We start from the raw sequence: 13844 nt of genomic DNA, 5'->3' as shown, positions 1-13844 counted from the left end.
TTACCGAGCAAATCCGGTGTGGTCTAGTGGCTAGGATACCTGGCTTTCACCCAGGAGGCCCGGGTTCGATTCCCGGTACCGGAAGAGAAGTTTTTGCGCTCACGTCCCTCCATGTTTTGGCCTTCCAACCTTCGTTTGTCGCCCTCCTTCCGGAGCTTCAACCGAACGTAATCGGGGAAAACAGGCACAAGATGCAATTACTGTCAGCACCGGGATAAAGGCAGAAGAGGCACTAGTCCGCTGTTGGGCTGCTACCAGCGTCAGTGGGAAGTCGGTGAAGTGGCCAGTTGCGCCAGAAGCCAGCAATTACCGTAGTACGCCTACACACGCGTTCCAATTATTCACATTGCTTGCAGCCGCTCCACCCACAACGGGCATGAGCCCGGATAGCTCAGTCGGTAGAGCATTAGGCTTTTAACCTAAGGGTCCAGGGTTCGAGTCCCTGTCCGGGCGAAGATTTTTAACGCTTCCGTAATGGCTCGTCTCGTAGCGCTGGTAGCCCTGCCGTAATCAGTGCACAGAGTTCGTTTCCTGTCAACATTCTGCGCAGACCGGTTAGATTTTTCACGATTCGAGGGAAGCTTCAGATACGAGCAGTCGTGGCCGAGTGGTTAAGGCGTCTGACTAGAAATCAGATTCCCTCTGGGAGCGTAGGTTCGAGTCCTACCGACTGCGTCCGTTTTTCTTTTCTTTTTTTCTTTAGGAAGGAGGAGCAGAAAATTTCGCGGTTTGCCTGTCGTTTTGGTACCTCGCCACACCTCACCTCTCACAGTCGTTTATAGCGCCTGTCCTTTTGATAAGGGCGAATTCCAAGCGTCAGCTTTCGCGTCAGCCGAGCAATGTCGGGACAAGTCGGGACATACTACAGGATGGCCTGCGTGGAGCAACGACGGAAAGAAAACGTTAATTTAACAGCACGTGGCTCACATACTCATACGCAAAAAGTTTCGCCCGTTGCGGTGGCCGGGAATCGAACCCGGATCAACTGCTTGGAAGGCAACTATGCTCACCATTACACCACCACCGCACAGCCGCTGCTCGCAACGCCGCGCTGTGTCGGCTTCCCGCCCGCCGCCAGCGGCCCACGGTGATAGTAGCTGTAGGCGCTTTACGAGGTAGGAGGGTGCATCCACACGCATTCGGGTAGCGCCTCCACGCACGCTGCGTCTTTGGGCAAGACTCGTCGCCGCGGCCGCAACGTTACTCACACGATAGTGATGAGCGGTCGCTATAAGGCAGTGTAGTGGGGGACTCCGCGTGTGTAGCACTTTTTTCGGTCGTATCCGACGTCGCTGGGTGGCAATCCCACTTTCCCTGCAGACAGCTGCTCGGGAATATGCTCGGCAAGCACGGACGTCATCGGACGTCCGCCCCCAACAAGTGCAACTAACAAAATGAGAACAACAACTAAAAAAGTGGTAGGTTGTTCGCCTACCACGCGGGCGGCCCGGCTTCGATTCCCGGCCGATGCATCGTTTTGCTGTTCTCGCTATAATGCCGCCGCGCCGATTGCCCGCTTGAGCTGCGTCAGCCTCAGGAATGTGTAGCAGGATTCGCTGTGAGAAGAACCAAACACGCAGCACGCAAGAGGCCGTACTTGGACGGTCGCGTGCTATTTCTGAACTCTAGCGTCGGCCTGGCCCTACAGGCCGCTGTGTCCAGGTGCCGCAAGGGCGATGTACTGTTACCTCAGGCAGTGCTGCTTTCCGTTGAAAAAGCTGCGGCAGCAGTTTAATCTAGCCAGTCGGGAAAGCACGTGTAGCAACACAGCAGATTCTTGAGAAAGCGCAAACTGTCTATCTCTAATATGTGGGACTTACCAAGTTTCCTGGGACGCTTGTTGCAACGTGCCTCGGTAGCGCAGTAGGTAGCGCGTAAGTCTCATAATCTTAAGGTCGTGAGTTCGATCCTCACCCGGGGCATTTAATTTGCTGTACATCATGGCTGAATTAACGGCGCTGCTGTTGCTAGGGAACGAACTTAATTGTCGTTTGTTATCCCCAAGGAGTCCACGCCTCAGCGTAAAAATGTTTACTTCCAATTATGGCAAGGTACAACTTTGATCTTTCTCCTCCCCTGTTATGAGTAAAATATGATGCAAACAGCAATGAATAGTCAGTTTCGAGCTGTGCGCCATGCCAGTCTGCACGCACAAATACGCTCGCAAACAGAGAGCACCACTGAGTCCGGATTCAGCACGAAATGCGGGAGGAGAGGGAGTAAATCTCACGTTTACCGAGCAAATCCGGTGTGGTCTAGTGGCTAGGATACCTGGCTTTCACCCAGGAGGCCCGGGTTCGATTCCCGGTACCGGAAGAGAAGTTTTTGCGCTCACGTCCCTCCATGTTTTGGCCTTCCAACCTTCGTTTGTCGCCCTCCTTCCGGAGCTTCAACCGAACGTAATCGGGGAAAACAGGCACAAGATGCAATTACTGTCAGCACCGGGATAAAGGCAGAAGAGGCACTAGTCCGCTGTTGGGCTGCTACCAGCGTCAGTGGGAAGTCGGTGAAGTGGCCAGTTGCGCCAGAAGCCAGCAATTACCGTAGTACGCCTACACACGCGTTCCAATTATTCACATTGCTTGCAGCCGCTCCACCCACAACGGGCATGAGCCCGGATAGCTCAGTCGGTAGAGCATTAGGCTTTTAACCTAAGGGTCCAGGGTTCGAGTCCCTGTCCGGGCGAAGATTTTTAACGCTTCCGTAATGGCTCGTCTCGTAGCGCTGGTAGCCCTGCCGTAATCAGTGCACAGAGTTCGTTTCCTGTCAACATTCTGCGCAGACCGGTTAGATTTTTCACGATTCGAGGGAAGCTTCAGATACGAGCAGTCGTGGCCGAGTGGTTAAGGCGTCTGACTAGAAATCAGATTCCCTCTGGGAGCGTAGGTTCGAGTCCTACCGACTGCGTCCGTTTTTCTTTTCTTTTTTTCTTTAGGAAGGAGGAGCAGAAAATTTCGCGGTTTGCCTGTCGTTTTGGTACCTCGCCACACCTCACCTCTCACAGTCGTTTATAGCGCCTGTCCTTTTGATAAGGGCGAATTCCAAGCGTCAGCTTTCGCGTCAGCCGAGCAAAGTCGGGACAAGTCGGGACATACTACAGGATGGCCTGCGTGGAGCAACGACGGAAAGAAAACGTTAATTTAACAGCACGTGGCTCACATACTCATACGCAAAAAGTTTCGCCCGTTGCGGTGGCCGGGAATCGAACCCGGATCAACTGCTTGGAAGGCAACTATGCTCACCATTACACCACCACCGCACAGCCGCTGCTCGCAACGCCGCGCTGTGTCGGCTTCCCGCCCGCCGCCAGCGGCCCACGGTGATAGTAGCTGTAGGCGCTTTACGAGGTAGGAGGGTGCATCCACACGCATTCGGGTAGCGCCTCCACGCACGCTGCGTCTTTGGGCAAGACTCGTCGCCGCGGCCGCAACGTTACTCACACGATAGTGATGAGCGGTCGCTATAAGGCAGTGTAGTGGGGGACTCCGCGTGTGTAGCACTTTTTTCGGTCGTATCCGACGTCGCTGGGTGGCAATCCCACTTTCCCTGCAGACAGCTGCTCGGGAATATGCTCGGCAAGCACGGACGGCATCGGACGTCCGCCCCCAACAAGTGCAACTAACAAAATGAGAACAACAACTAAAAAAGTGGTAGGTTGTTCGCCTACCACGCGGGCGGCCCGGCTTCGATTCCCGGCCGATGCATCGTTTTGCTGTTCTCGCTATAATGCCGCCGCGCCGATTGCCCGCTTGAGCTGCGTCAGCCTCAGGAATGTGTAGCAGGATTCGCTGTGAGAAGAACCAAACACGCAGCACGCAAGAGGCCGTACTTGGACGGTCGCGTGCTATTTCTGAACTCTAGCGTCGGCCTGGCCCTACAGGCCGCTGTGTCCAGGTGCCGCAAGGGCGATGTACTGTTACCTCAGGCAGTGCTGCTTTCCGTTGAAAAAGCTGCGGCAGCAGTTTAATCTAGCCAGTCGGGAAAGCACGTGTAGCAACACAGCAGATTCTTGAGAAAGCGCAAACTGTCTATCTCTAATATGTGGGACTTACCAAGTTTCCTGGGACGCTTGTTGCAACGTGCCTCGGTAGCGCAGTAGGTAGCGCGTAAGTCTCATAATCTTAAGGTCGTGAGTTCGATCCTCACCCGGGGCATTTAATTTGCTGTACATCATGGCTGAATTAACGGCGCTGCTGTTGCTAGGGAACGAACTTAATTGTCGTTTGTTATCCCCAAGGAGTCCACGCCTCAGCGTAAAAATGTTTACTTCCAATTATGGCAAGGTACAACTTTGATCTTTCTCCTCCCCTGTTATGAGTAAAATATGATGCAAACAGCAATGAATAGTCAGTTTCGAGCTGTGCGCCATGCCAGTCTGCACGCACAAATACGCTCGCAAACAGAGAGCACCACTGAGTCCGGATTCAGCACGAAATGCGGGAGGAGAGGGAGTAAATCTCACGTTTACCGAGCAAATCCGGTGTGGTCTAGTGGCTAGGATACCTGGCTTTCACCCAGGAGGCCCGGGTTCGATTCCCGGTACCGGAAGAGAAGTTTTTGCGCACACGTCCCTCCATGTTTTGGCCTTCCAACCTTCGTTTGTCGCCCTCCTTCCGGAGCTTCAACCGAACGTAATCGGGGAAAACAGGCACAAGATGCAATTACTGTCAGCACCGGGATAAAGGCAGAAGAGGCACTAGTCCGCTGTTGGGCTGCTACCAGCGTCAGTGGGAAGTCGGTGAAGTGGCCAGTTGCGCCAGAAGCCAGCAATTACCGTAGTACGCCTACACACGCGTTCCAATTATTCACATTGCTTGCAGCCGCTCCACCCACAACGGGCATGAGCCCGGATAGCTCAGTCGGTAGAGCATTAGGCTTTTAACCTAAGGGTCCAGGGTTCGAGTCCCTGTCCGGGCGAAGATTTTTAACGCTTCCGTAATGGCTCGTCTCGTAGCGCTGGTAGCCCTGCCGTAATCAGTGCACAGAGTTCGTTTCCTGTCAACATTCTGCGCAGACCGGTTAGATTTTTCACGATTCGAGGGAAGCTTCAGATACGAGCAGTCGTGGCCGAGTGGTTAAGGCGTCTGACTAGAAATCAGATTCCCTCTGGGAGCGTAGGTTCGAGTCCTACCGACTGCGTCCGTTTTTCTTTTCTTTTTTTCTTTAGGAAGGAGGAGCAGAAAATTTCGCGGTTTGCCTGTCGTTTTGGTACCTCGCCACACCTCACCTCTCACAGTCGTTTATAGCGCCTGTCCTTTTGATAAGGGCGAATTCCAAGCGTCAGCTTTCGCGTCAGCCGAGCAAAGTCGGGACAAGTCGGGACATACTACAGGATGGCCTGCGTGGAGCAACGACGGAAAGAAAACGTTAATTTAACAGCACGTGGCTCACATACTCATACGCAAAAAGTTTCGCCCGTTGCGGTGGCCGGGAATCGAACCCGGATCAACTGCTTGGAAGGCAACTATGCTCACCATTACACCACCACCGCACAGCCGCTGCTCGCAACGCCGCGCTGTGTCGGCTTCCCGCCCGCCGCCAGCGGCCCACGGTGATAGTAGCTGTAGGCGCTTTACGAGGTAGGAGGGTGCATCCACACGCATTCGGGTAGCGCCTCCACGCACGCTGCGTCTTTGGGCAAGACTCGTCGCCGCGGCCGCAACGTTACTCACACGATAGTGATGAGCGGTCGCTATAAGGCAGTGTAGTGGGGGACTCCGCGTGTGTAGCACTTTTTTCGGTCGTATCCGACGTCGCTGGGTGGCAATCCCACTTTCCCTGCAGACAGCTGCTCGGGAATATGCTCGGCAAGCACGGACGGCATCGGACGTCCGCCCCCAACAAGTGCAACTAACAAAATGAGAACAACAACTAAAAAAGTGGTAGGTTGTTCGCCTACCACGCGGGCGGCCCGGCTTCGATTCCCGGCCGATGCATCGTTTTGCTGTTCTCGCTATAATGCCGCCGCGCCGATTGCCCGCTTGAGCTGCGTCAGCCTCAGGAATGTGTAGCAGGATTCGCTGTGAGAAGAACCAAACACGCAGCACGCAAGAGGCCGTACTTGGACGGTCGCGTGCTATTTCTGAACTCTAGCGTCGGCCTGGCCCTACAGGCCGCTGTGTCCAGGTGCCGCAAGGGCGATGTACTGTTACCTCAGGCAGTGCTGCTTTCCGTTGAAAAAGCTGCGGCAGCAGTTTAATCTAGCCAGTCGGGAAAGCACGTGTAGCAACACAGCAGATTCTTGAGAAAGCGCAAACTGTCTATCTCTAATATGTGGGACTTACCAAGTTTCCTGGGACGCTTGTTGCAACGTGCCTCGGTAGCGCAGTAGGTAGGGCGTAAGTCTCATAATCTTAAGGTCGTGAGTTCGATCCTCACCCGGGGCATTTAATTTGCTGTACATCATGGCTGAATTAACGGCGCTGCTGTTGCTAGGGAACGAACTTAATTGTCGTTTGTTATCCCCAAGGAGTCCACGCCTCAGCGTAAAAATGTTTACTTCCAATTATGGCAAGGTACAACTTTGATCTTTCTCCTCCCCTGTTATGAGTAAAATATGATGCAAACAGCAATGAATAGTCAGTTTCGAGCTGTGCGCCATGCCAGTCTGCACGCACAAATACGCTCGCAAACAGAGAGCACCACTGAGTCCGGATTCAGCACGAAATGCGGGAGGAGAGGGAGTAAATCTCACGTTTACCGAGCAAATCCGGTGTGGTCTAGTGGCTAGGATACCTGGCTTTCACCCAGGAGGCCCGGGTTCGATTCCCGGTACCGGAAGAGAAGTTTTTGCGCACACGTCCCTCCATGTTTTGGCCTTCCAACCTTCGTTTGTCGCCCTCCTTCCGGAGCTTCAACCGAACGTAATCGGGGAAAACAGGCACAAGATGCAATTACTGTCAGCACCGGGATAAAGGCAGAAGAGGCACTAGTCCGCTGTTGGGCTGCTACCAGCGTCAGTGGGAAGTCGGTGAAGTGGCCAGTTGCGCCAGAAGCCAGCAATTACCGTAGTACGCCTACACACGCGTTCCAATTATTCACATTGCTTGCAGCCGCTCCACCCACAACGGGCATGAGCCCGGATAGCTCAGTCGGTAGAGCATTAGGCTTTTAACCTAAGGGTCCAGGGTTCGAGTCCCTGTCCGGGCGAAGATTTTTAACGCTTCCGTAATGGCTCGTCTCGTAGCGCTGGTAGCCCTGCCGTAATCAGTGCACAGAGTTCGTTTCCTGTCAACATTCTGCGCAGACCGGTTAGATTTTTCACGATTCGAGGGAAGCTTCAGATACGAGCAGTCGTGGCCGAGTGGTTAAGGCGTCTGACTAGAAATCAGATTCCCTCTGGGAGCGTAGGTTCGAGTCCTACCGACTGCGTCCGTTTTTCTTTTCTTTTTTTCTTTAGGAAGGAGGAGCAGAAAATTTCGCGGTTTGCCTGTCGTTTTGGTACCTCGCCACACCTCACCTCTCACAGTCGTTTATAGCGCCTGTCCTTTTGATAAGGGCGAATTCCAAGCGTCAGCTTTCGCGTCAGCCGAGCAAAGTCGGGACAAGTCGGGACATACTACAGGATGGCCTGCGTGGAGCAACGACGGAAAGAAAACGTTAATTTAACAGCACGTGGCTCACATACTCATACGCAAAAAGTTTCGCCCGTTGCGGTGGCCGGGAATCGAACCCGGATCAACTGCTTGGAAGGCAACTATGCTCACCATTACACCACCACCGCACAGCCGCTGCTCGCAACGCCGCGCTGTGTCGGCTTCCCGCCCGCCGCCAGCGGCCCACGGTGATAGTAGCTGTAGGCGCTTTACGAGGTAGGAGGGTGCATCCACACGCATTCGGGTAGCGCCTCCACGCACGCTGCGTCTTTGGGCAAGACTCGTCGCCGCGGCCGCAACGTTACTCACACGATAGTGATGAGCGGTCGCTATAAGGCAGTGTAGTGGGGGACTCCGCGTGTGTAGCACTTTTTTCGGTCGTATCCGACGTCGCTGGGTGGCAATCCCACTTTCCCTGCAGACAGCTGCTCGGGAATATGCTCGGCAAGCACGGACGTCATCGGACGTCCGCCCCCAACAAGTGCAACTAACAAAATGAGAACAACAACTAAAAAAGTGGTAGGTTGTTCGCCTACCACGCGGGCGGCCCGGCTTCGATTCCCGGCCGATGCATCGTTTTGCTGTTCTCGCTATAATGCCGCCGCGCCGATTGCCCGCTTGAGCTGCGTCAGCCTCAGGAATGTGTAGCAGGATTCGCTGTGAGAAGAACCAAACACGCAGCACGCAAGAGGCCGTACTTGGACGGTCGCGTGCTATTTCTGAACTCTAGCGTCGGCCTGGCCCTACAGGCCGCTGTGTCCAGGTGCCGCAAGGGCGATGTACTGTTACCTCAGGCAGTGCTGCTTTCCGTTGAAAAAGCTGCGGCAGCAGTTTAATCTAGCCAGTCGGGAAAGCACGTGTAGCAACACAGCAGATTCTTGAGAAAGCGCAAACTGTCTATCTCTAATATGTGGGACTTACCAAGTTTCCTGGGACGCTTGTTGCAACGTGCCTCGGTAGCGCAGTAGGTAGCGCGTAAGTCTCATAATCTTAAGGTCGTGAGTTCGATCCTCACCCGGGGCATTTAATTTGCTGTACATCATGGCTGAATTAACGGCGCTGCTGTTGCTAGGGAACGAACTTAATTGTCGTTTGTTATCCCCAAGGAGTCCACGCCTCAGCGTAAAAATGTTTACTTCCAATTATGGCAAGGTACAACTTTGATCTTTCTCCTCCCCTGTTATGAGTAAAATATGATGCAAACAGCAATGAATAGTCAGTTTCGAGCTGTGCGCCATGCCAGTCTGCACGCACAAATACGCTCGCAAACAGAGAGCACCACTGAGTCCGGATTCAGCACGAAATGCGGGAGGAGAGGGAGTAAATCTCACGTTTACCGAGCAAATCCGGTGTGGTCTAGTGGCTAGGATACCTGGCTTTCACCCAGGAGGCCCGGGTTCGATTCCCGGTACCGGAAGAGAAGTTTTTGCGCACACGTCCCTCCATGTTTTGGCCTTCCAACCTTCGTTTGTCGCCCTCCTTCCGGAGCTTCAACCGAACGTAATCGGGGAAAACAGGCACAAGATGCAATTACTGTCAGCACCGGGATAAAGGCAGAAGAGGCACTAGTCCGCTGTTGGGCTGCTACCAGCGTCAGTGGGAAGTCGGTGAAGTGGCCAGTTGCGCCAGAAGCCAGCAATTACCGTAGTACGCCTACACACGCGTTCCAATTATTCACATTGCTTGCAGCCGCTCCACCCACAACGGGCATGAGCCCGGATAGCTCAGTCGGTAGAGCATTAGGCTTTTAACCTAAGGGTCCAGGGTTCGAGTCCCTGTCCGGGCGAAGATTTTTAACGCTTCCGTAATGGCTCGTCTCGTAGCGCTGGTAGCCCTGCCGTAATCAGTGCACAGAGTTCGTTTCCTGTCAACATTCTGCGCAGACCGGTTAGATTTTTCACGATTCGAGGGAAGCTTCAGATACGAGCAGTCGTGGCCGAGTGGTTAAGGCGTCTGACTAGAAATCAGATTCCCTCTGGGAGCGTAGGTTCGAGTCCTACCGACTGCGTCCGTTTTTCTTTTCTTTTTTTCTTTAGGAAGGAGGAGCAGAAAATTTCGCGGTTTGCCTGTCGTTTTGGTACCTCGCCACACCTCACCTCTCACAGTCGTTTATAGCGCCTGTCCTTTTGATAAGGGCGAATTCCAAGCGTCAGCTTTCGCGTCAGCCGAGCAAAGTCGGGACAAGTCGGGACATACTACAGGATGGCCTGCGTGGAGCAACGACGGAAAGAAAACGTTAATTTAACAGCACGTGGCTCACATACTCATACGCAAAAAGTTTCGCCCGTTGCGGTGGCCGGGAATCGAACCCGGATCAACTGCTTGGAAGGCAACTATGCTCACCATTACACCACCACCGCACAGCCGCTGCTCGCAACGCCGCGCTGTGTCGGCTTCCCGCCCGCCGCCAGCGGCCCACGGTGATAGTAGCTGTAGGCGCTTTACGAGGTAGGAGGGTGCATCCACACGCATTCGGGTAGCGCCTCCACGCACGCTGCGTCTTTGGGCAAGACTCGTCGCCGCGGCCGCAACGTTACTCACACGATAGTGATGAGCGGTCGCTATAAGGCAGTGTAGTGGGGGACTCCGCGTGTGTAGCACTTTTTTCGGTCGTATCCGACGTCGCTGGGTGGCAATCCCACTTTCCCTGCAGACAGCTGCTCGGGAATATGCTCGGCAAGCACGGACGTCATCGGACGTCCGCCCCCAACAAGTGCAACTAACAAAATGAGAACAACAACTAAAAAAGTGGTAGGTTGTTCGCCTACCACGCGGGCGGCCCGGCTTCGATTCCCGGCCGATGCATCGTTTTGCTGTTCTCGCTATAATGCCGCCGCGCCGATTGCCCGCTTGAGCTGCGTCAGCCTCAGGAATGTGTAGCAGGATTCGCTGTGAGAAGAACCAAACACGCAGCACGCAAGAGGCCGTACTTGGACGGTCGCGTGCTATTTCTGAACTCTAGCGTCGGCCTGGCCCTACAGGCCGCTGTGTCCAGGTGCCGCAAGGGCGATGTACTGTTACCTCAGGCAGTGCTGCTTTCCGTTGAAAAAGCTGCGGCAGCAGTTTAATCTAGCCAGTCGGGAAAGCACGTGTAGCAACACAGCAGATTCTTGAGAAAGCGCAAACTGTCTATCTCTAATATGTGGGACTTACCAAGTTTCCTGGGACGCTTGTTGCAACGTGCCTCGGTAGCGCAGTAGGTAGCGCGTAAGTCTCATAATCTTAAGGTCGTGAGTTCGATCCTCACCCGGGCATTTAATTTGCTGTACATCATAGCTGAATTAACGGCGCTGCTGTTGCTAGGGAACGAACTTAATTGTCGTTTGTTATCCCCAAGGAGTCCACGCCTCAGCGTAAAAATGTTTACTTCCAATTATGGCAAGGTACAACTTTGATCTTTCTCCTCCCCTGTTATGAGTAAAATATGATGCAAACAGCAATGAATAGTCAGTTTCGAGCTGTGCGCCATGCCAGTCTGCACGCACAAATACGCTCGCAAACAGAGAGCACCACTGAGTCCGGATTCAGCACGAAATGCGGGAGGAGAGGGAGTAAATCTCACGTTTACCGAGCAAATCCGGTGTGGTCTAGTGGCTAGGATACCTGGCTTTCACCCAGGAGGCCCGGGTTCGATTCCCGGTACCGGAAGAGAAGTTTTTGCGCACACGTCCCTCCATGTTTTGGCCTTCCAACCTTCGTTTGTCGCCCTCCTTCCGGAGCTTCAACCGAACGTAATCGGGGAAAACAGGCACAAGATGCAATTACTGTCAGCACCGGGATAAAGGCAGAAGAGGCACTAGTCCGCTGTTGGGCTGCTACCAGCGTCAGTGGGAAGTCGGTGAAGTGGCCAGTTGCGCCAGAAGCCAGCAATTACCGTAGTACGCCTACACACGCGTTCCAATTATTCACATTGCCTGCAGCCGCTCCACCCACAACGGGCATGAGCCCGGATAGCTCAGTCGGTAGAGCATTAGGCTTTTAACCTAAGGGTCCAGGGTTCGAGTCCCTGTCCGGGCGAAGATTTTTAACGCTTCCGTAATGGCTCGTCTCGTAGCGCTGGTAGCCCTGCCGTAATCAGTGCACAGAGTTCGTTTCCTGTCAACATTCTGCGCAGACCGGTTAGATTTTTCACGATTCGAGGGAAGCTTCAGATACGAGCAGTCGTGGCCGAGTGGTTAAGGCGTCTGACTAGAAATCAGATTCCCTCTGGGAGCGTAGGTTCGAGTCCTACCGACTGCGTCCGTTTTTCTTTTCTTTTTTTCTTTAGGAAGGAGGAGCAGAAAATTTCGCGGTTTGCCTGTCGTTTTGGTACCTCGCCACACCTCACCTCTCACAGTCGTTTATAGCGCCTGTCCTTTTGATAAGGGCGAATTCCAAGCGTCAGCTTTCGCGTCAGCCGAGCAAAGTCGGGACAAGTCGGGACATACTACAGGATGGCCTGCGTGGAGCAACGACGGAAAGAAAACGTTAATTTAACAGCACGTGGCTCACATACTCATACGCAAAAAGTTTCGCCCGTTGCGGTGGCCGGGAATCGAACCCGGATCAACTGCTTGGAAGGCAACTATGCTCACCATTACACCACCACCGCACAGCCGCTGCTCGCAACGCCGCGCTGTGTCGGCTTCCCGCCCGCCGCCAGCGGCCCACGGTGATAGTAGCTGTAGGCGCTTTACGAGGTAGGAGGGTGCATCCACACGCATTCGGGTAGCGCCTCCACGCACGCTGCGTCTTTGGGCAAGACTCGTCGCCGCGGCCGCAACGTTACTCACACGATAGTGATGAGCGGTCGCTATAAGGCAGTGTAGTGGGGGACTCCGCGTGTGTAGCACTTTTTTCGGTCGTATCCGACGTCGCTGGGTGGCAATCCCACTTTCCCTGCAGACAGCTGCTCGGGAATATGCTCGGCAAGCACGGACGTCATCGGACGTCCGCCCCCAACAAGTGCAACTAACAAAATGAGAACAACAACTAAAAAAGTGGTAGGTTGTTCGCCTACCACGCGGGCGGCCCGGCTTCGATTCCCGGCCGATGCATCGTTTTGCTGTTCTCGCTATAATGCCGCCGCGCCGATTGCCCGCTTGAGCTGCGTCAGCCTCAGGAATGTGTAGCAGGATTCGCTGTGAGAAGAACCAAACACGCAGCACGCAAGAGGCCGTACTTGGACGGTCGCGTGCTATTTCTGAACTCTAGCGTCGGCCTGGCCCTACAGGCCGCTGTGTCCAGGTGCCGCAAGGGCGATGTACTGTTACCTCAGGCAGTGCTGCTTTCCGTTGAAAAAGCTGCGGCAGCAGTTTAATCTAGCCAGTCGGGAAAGCACGTGTAGCAACACAGCAGATTCTTGAGAAAGCGCAAACTGTCTATCTCTAATATGTGGGACTTACCAAGTTTCCTGGGACGCTTGTTGCAACGTGCCTCGGTAGCGCAGTAGGTAGCGCGTAAGTCTCATAATCTTAAGGTCGTGAGTTCGATCCTCACCCGGGGCATTTAATTTGCTGTACATCATAGCTGAATTAACGGCGCTGCTGTTGCTAGGGAACGAACTTAATTGTCGTTTGTTATCCCCAAGGAGTCCACGCCTCAGCGTAAAAATGTTTACTTCCAATTATGGCAAGGTACAACTTTGATCTTTCTCCTCCCCTGTTATGAGTAAAATATGATGCAAACAGCAATGAATAGTCAGTTTCGAGCTGTGCGCCATGCCAGTCTGCACGCACAAATACGCTCGCAAACAGAGAGCACCACTGAGTCCGGATTCAGCACGAAATGCGGGAGGAGAGGGAGTAAATCTCACGTTTACCGAGCAAATCCGGTGTGGTCTAGTGGCTAGGATACCTGGCTTTCACCCAGGAGGCCCGGGTTCGATTCCCGGTACCGGAAGAGAAGTTTTTGCGCACACGTCCCTCCATGTTTTGGCCTTCCAACCTTCGTTTGTCGCCCTCCTTCCGGAGCTTCAACCGAACGTAATCGGGGAAAACAGGCACAAGATGCAATTACTGTCAGCACCGGGATAAAGGCAGAAGAGGCACTAGTCCGCTGTTGGGCTGCTACCAGCGTCAGTGGGAAGTCGGTGAAGTGGCCAGTTGCGCCAGAAGCCAGCAATTACCGTAGTACGCCTACACACGCGTTCCAATTATTCACATTGCTTGCAGCCGCTCCACCCACAACGGGCATGAGCCCGGATAGCTCAGTCGGTAGAGCATTAGGCTTTTAACCTAAGGGTCCAGGGTTCGAGTCCCTGTCCGGGCG

The 13844-nt window shown here is 54.0% G+C and overlaps 32 non-coding genes across 32 annotated transcripts; 26 read left to right on the top strand and 6 right to left on the bottom strand.

The window, feature by feature from the left end:
* The first annotated feature begins 12 nt into the window (after positions 1 to 12).
* Positions 13 to 84, top strand: Trnae-uuc (transfer RNA glutamic acid (anticodon UUC)). The gene has a single exon. It is a non-coding gene; the product is annotated as a tRNA-Glu (tRNA).
* Positions 85 to 380: 296 nt separating this feature from the next.
* On the top strand, positions 381 to 453 carry Trnak-uuu (transfer RNA lysine (anticodon UUU)). The gene has a single exon. It is a non-coding gene; the product is annotated as a tRNA-Lys (tRNA).
* A 140-nt stretch (positions 454 to 593) lies between these two features.
* Positions 594 to 675, top strand: Trnas-aga (transfer RNA serine (anticodon AGA)). Its single transcript has one exon. It is a non-coding gene; the product is annotated as a tRNA-Ser (tRNA).
* Positions 676 to 955: 280 nt separating this feature from the next.
* On the bottom strand, positions 956 to 1027 carry Trnag-ucc (transfer RNA glycine (anticodon UCC)). The gene has a single exon. It is a non-coding gene; the product is annotated as a tRNA-Gly (tRNA).
* Positions 1028 to 1849: 822 nt separating this feature from the next.
* Trnam-cau (transfer RNA methionine (anticodon CAU)) lies at positions 1850 to 1922 on the top strand. Its single transcript has one exon. It is a non-coding gene; the product is annotated as a tRNA-Met (tRNA).
* Positions 1923 to 2244: 322 nt separating this feature from the next.
* Trnae-uuc (transfer RNA glutamic acid (anticodon UUC)) lies at positions 2245 to 2316 on the top strand. The gene has a single exon. It is a non-coding gene; the product is annotated as a tRNA-Glu (tRNA).
* Positions 2317 to 2612: 296 nt separating this feature from the next.
* Trnak-uuu (transfer RNA lysine (anticodon UUU)) lies at positions 2613 to 2685 on the top strand. Its single transcript has one exon. It is a non-coding gene; the product is annotated as a tRNA-Lys (tRNA).
* Positions 2686 to 2825: 140 nt separating this feature from the next.
* Trnas-aga (transfer RNA serine (anticodon AGA)) lies at positions 2826 to 2907 on the top strand. The gene has a single exon. It is a non-coding gene; the product is annotated as a tRNA-Ser (tRNA).
* Positions 2908 to 3187: 280 nt separating this feature from the next.
* Trnag-ucc (transfer RNA glycine (anticodon UCC)) lies at positions 3188 to 3259 on the bottom strand. The gene has a single exon. It is a non-coding gene; the product is annotated as a tRNA-Gly (tRNA).
* An 822-nt stretch (positions 3260 to 4081) lies between these two features.
* Positions 4082 to 4154, top strand: Trnam-cau (transfer RNA methionine (anticodon CAU)). The gene has a single exon. It is a non-coding gene; the product is annotated as a tRNA-Met (tRNA).
* Positions 4155 to 4476: 322 nt separating this feature from the next.
* Positions 4477 to 4548, top strand: Trnae-uuc (transfer RNA glutamic acid (anticodon UUC)). Its single transcript has one exon. It is a non-coding gene; the product is annotated as a tRNA-Glu (tRNA).
* Positions 4549 to 4844: 296 nt separating this feature from the next.
* Positions 4845 to 4917, top strand: Trnak-uuu (transfer RNA lysine (anticodon UUU)). The gene has a single exon. It is a non-coding gene; the product is annotated as a tRNA-Lys (tRNA).
* A 140-nt stretch (positions 4918 to 5057) lies between these two features.
* Positions 5058 to 5139, top strand: Trnas-aga (transfer RNA serine (anticodon AGA)). Its single transcript has one exon. It is a non-coding gene; the product is annotated as a tRNA-Ser (tRNA).
* Positions 5140 to 5419: 280 nt separating this feature from the next.
* Positions 5420 to 5491, bottom strand: Trnag-ucc (transfer RNA glycine (anticodon UCC)). Its single transcript has one exon. It is a non-coding gene; the product is annotated as a tRNA-Gly (tRNA).
* Positions 5492 to 6313: 822 nt separating this feature from the next.
* On the top strand, positions 6314 to 6386 carry Trnam-cau (transfer RNA methionine (anticodon CAU)). Its single transcript has one exon. It is a non-coding gene; the product is annotated as a tRNA-Met (tRNA).
* Positions 6387 to 6708: 322 nt separating this feature from the next.
* Positions 6709 to 6780, top strand: Trnae-uuc (transfer RNA glutamic acid (anticodon UUC)). Its single transcript has one exon. It is a non-coding gene; the product is annotated as a tRNA-Glu (tRNA).
* Positions 6781 to 7076: 296 nt separating this feature from the next.
* On the top strand, positions 7077 to 7149 carry Trnak-uuu (transfer RNA lysine (anticodon UUU)). Its single transcript has one exon. It is a non-coding gene; the product is annotated as a tRNA-Lys (tRNA).
* Positions 7150 to 7289: 140 nt separating this feature from the next.
* Positions 7290 to 7371, top strand: Trnas-aga (transfer RNA serine (anticodon AGA)). The gene has a single exon. It is a non-coding gene; the product is annotated as a tRNA-Ser (tRNA).
* A 280-nt stretch (positions 7372 to 7651) lies between these two features.
* Positions 7652 to 7723, bottom strand: Trnag-ucc (transfer RNA glycine (anticodon UCC)). Its single transcript has one exon. It is a non-coding gene; the product is annotated as a tRNA-Gly (tRNA).
* An 822-nt stretch (positions 7724 to 8545) lies between these two features.
* Positions 8546 to 8618, top strand: Trnam-cau (transfer RNA methionine (anticodon CAU)). The gene has a single exon. It is a non-coding gene; the product is annotated as a tRNA-Met (tRNA).
* Positions 8619 to 8940: 322 nt separating this feature from the next.
* Positions 8941 to 9012, top strand: Trnae-uuc (transfer RNA glutamic acid (anticodon UUC)). The gene has a single exon. It is a non-coding gene; the product is annotated as a tRNA-Glu (tRNA).
* A 296-nt stretch (positions 9013 to 9308) lies between these two features.
* Positions 9309 to 9381, top strand: Trnak-uuu (transfer RNA lysine (anticodon UUU)). Its single transcript has one exon. It is a non-coding gene; the product is annotated as a tRNA-Lys (tRNA).
* A 140-nt stretch (positions 9382 to 9521) lies between these two features.
* Trnas-aga (transfer RNA serine (anticodon AGA)) lies at positions 9522 to 9603 on the top strand. The gene has a single exon. It is a non-coding gene; the product is annotated as a tRNA-Ser (tRNA).
* A 280-nt stretch (positions 9604 to 9883) lies between these two features.
* Positions 9884 to 9955, bottom strand: Trnag-ucc (transfer RNA glycine (anticodon UCC)). The gene has a single exon. It is a non-coding gene; the product is annotated as a tRNA-Gly (tRNA).
* Positions 9956 to 10776: 821 nt separating this feature from the next.
* On the top strand, positions 10777 to 10850 carry Trnam-cau (transfer RNA methionine (anticodon CAU)). Its single transcript has one exon. It is a non-coding gene; the product is annotated as a tRNA-Met (tRNA).
* A 321-nt stretch (positions 10851 to 11171) lies between these two features.
* On the top strand, positions 11172 to 11243 carry Trnae-uuc (transfer RNA glutamic acid (anticodon UUC)). Its single transcript has one exon. It is a non-coding gene; the product is annotated as a tRNA-Glu (tRNA).
* A 296-nt stretch (positions 11244 to 11539) lies between these two features.
* Positions 11540 to 11612, top strand: Trnak-uuu (transfer RNA lysine (anticodon UUU)). The gene has a single exon. It is a non-coding gene; the product is annotated as a tRNA-Lys (tRNA).
* Positions 11613 to 11752: 140 nt separating this feature from the next.
* Positions 11753 to 11834, top strand: Trnas-aga (transfer RNA serine (anticodon AGA)). The gene has a single exon. It is a non-coding gene; the product is annotated as a tRNA-Ser (tRNA).
* Positions 11835 to 12114: 280 nt separating this feature from the next.
* On the bottom strand, positions 12115 to 12186 carry Trnag-ucc (transfer RNA glycine (anticodon UCC)). Its single transcript has one exon. It is a non-coding gene; the product is annotated as a tRNA-Gly (tRNA).
* Positions 12187 to 13008: 822 nt separating this feature from the next.
* Trnam-cau (transfer RNA methionine (anticodon CAU)) lies at positions 13009 to 13081 on the top strand. The gene has a single exon. It is a non-coding gene; the product is annotated as a tRNA-Met (tRNA).
* Positions 13082 to 13403: 322 nt separating this feature from the next.
* On the top strand, positions 13404 to 13475 carry Trnae-uuc (transfer RNA glutamic acid (anticodon UUC)). The gene has a single exon. It is a non-coding gene; the product is annotated as a tRNA-Glu (tRNA).
* A 296-nt stretch (positions 13476 to 13771) lies between these two features.
* Positions 13772 to 13844, top strand: Trnak-uuu (transfer RNA lysine (anticodon UUU)). Its single transcript has one exon. It is a non-coding gene; the product is annotated as a tRNA-Lys (tRNA).

This window comes from Schistocerca cancellata, unplaced genomic scaffold (genome assembly GCF_023864275.1).
Source record: "Schistocerca cancellata isolate TAMUIC-IGC-003103 unplaced genomic scaffold, iqSchCanc2.1 HiC_scaffold_401, whole genome shotgun sequence".
Lineage (NCBI taxonomy): Eukaryota > Metazoa > Arthropoda > Insecta > Orthoptera > Acrididae > Schistocerca > Schistocerca cancellata.
The sequence above is the reverse complement of the archived record's forward strand: the minus strand, read 5'-3'. Positions and strand labels throughout refer to the sequence as shown.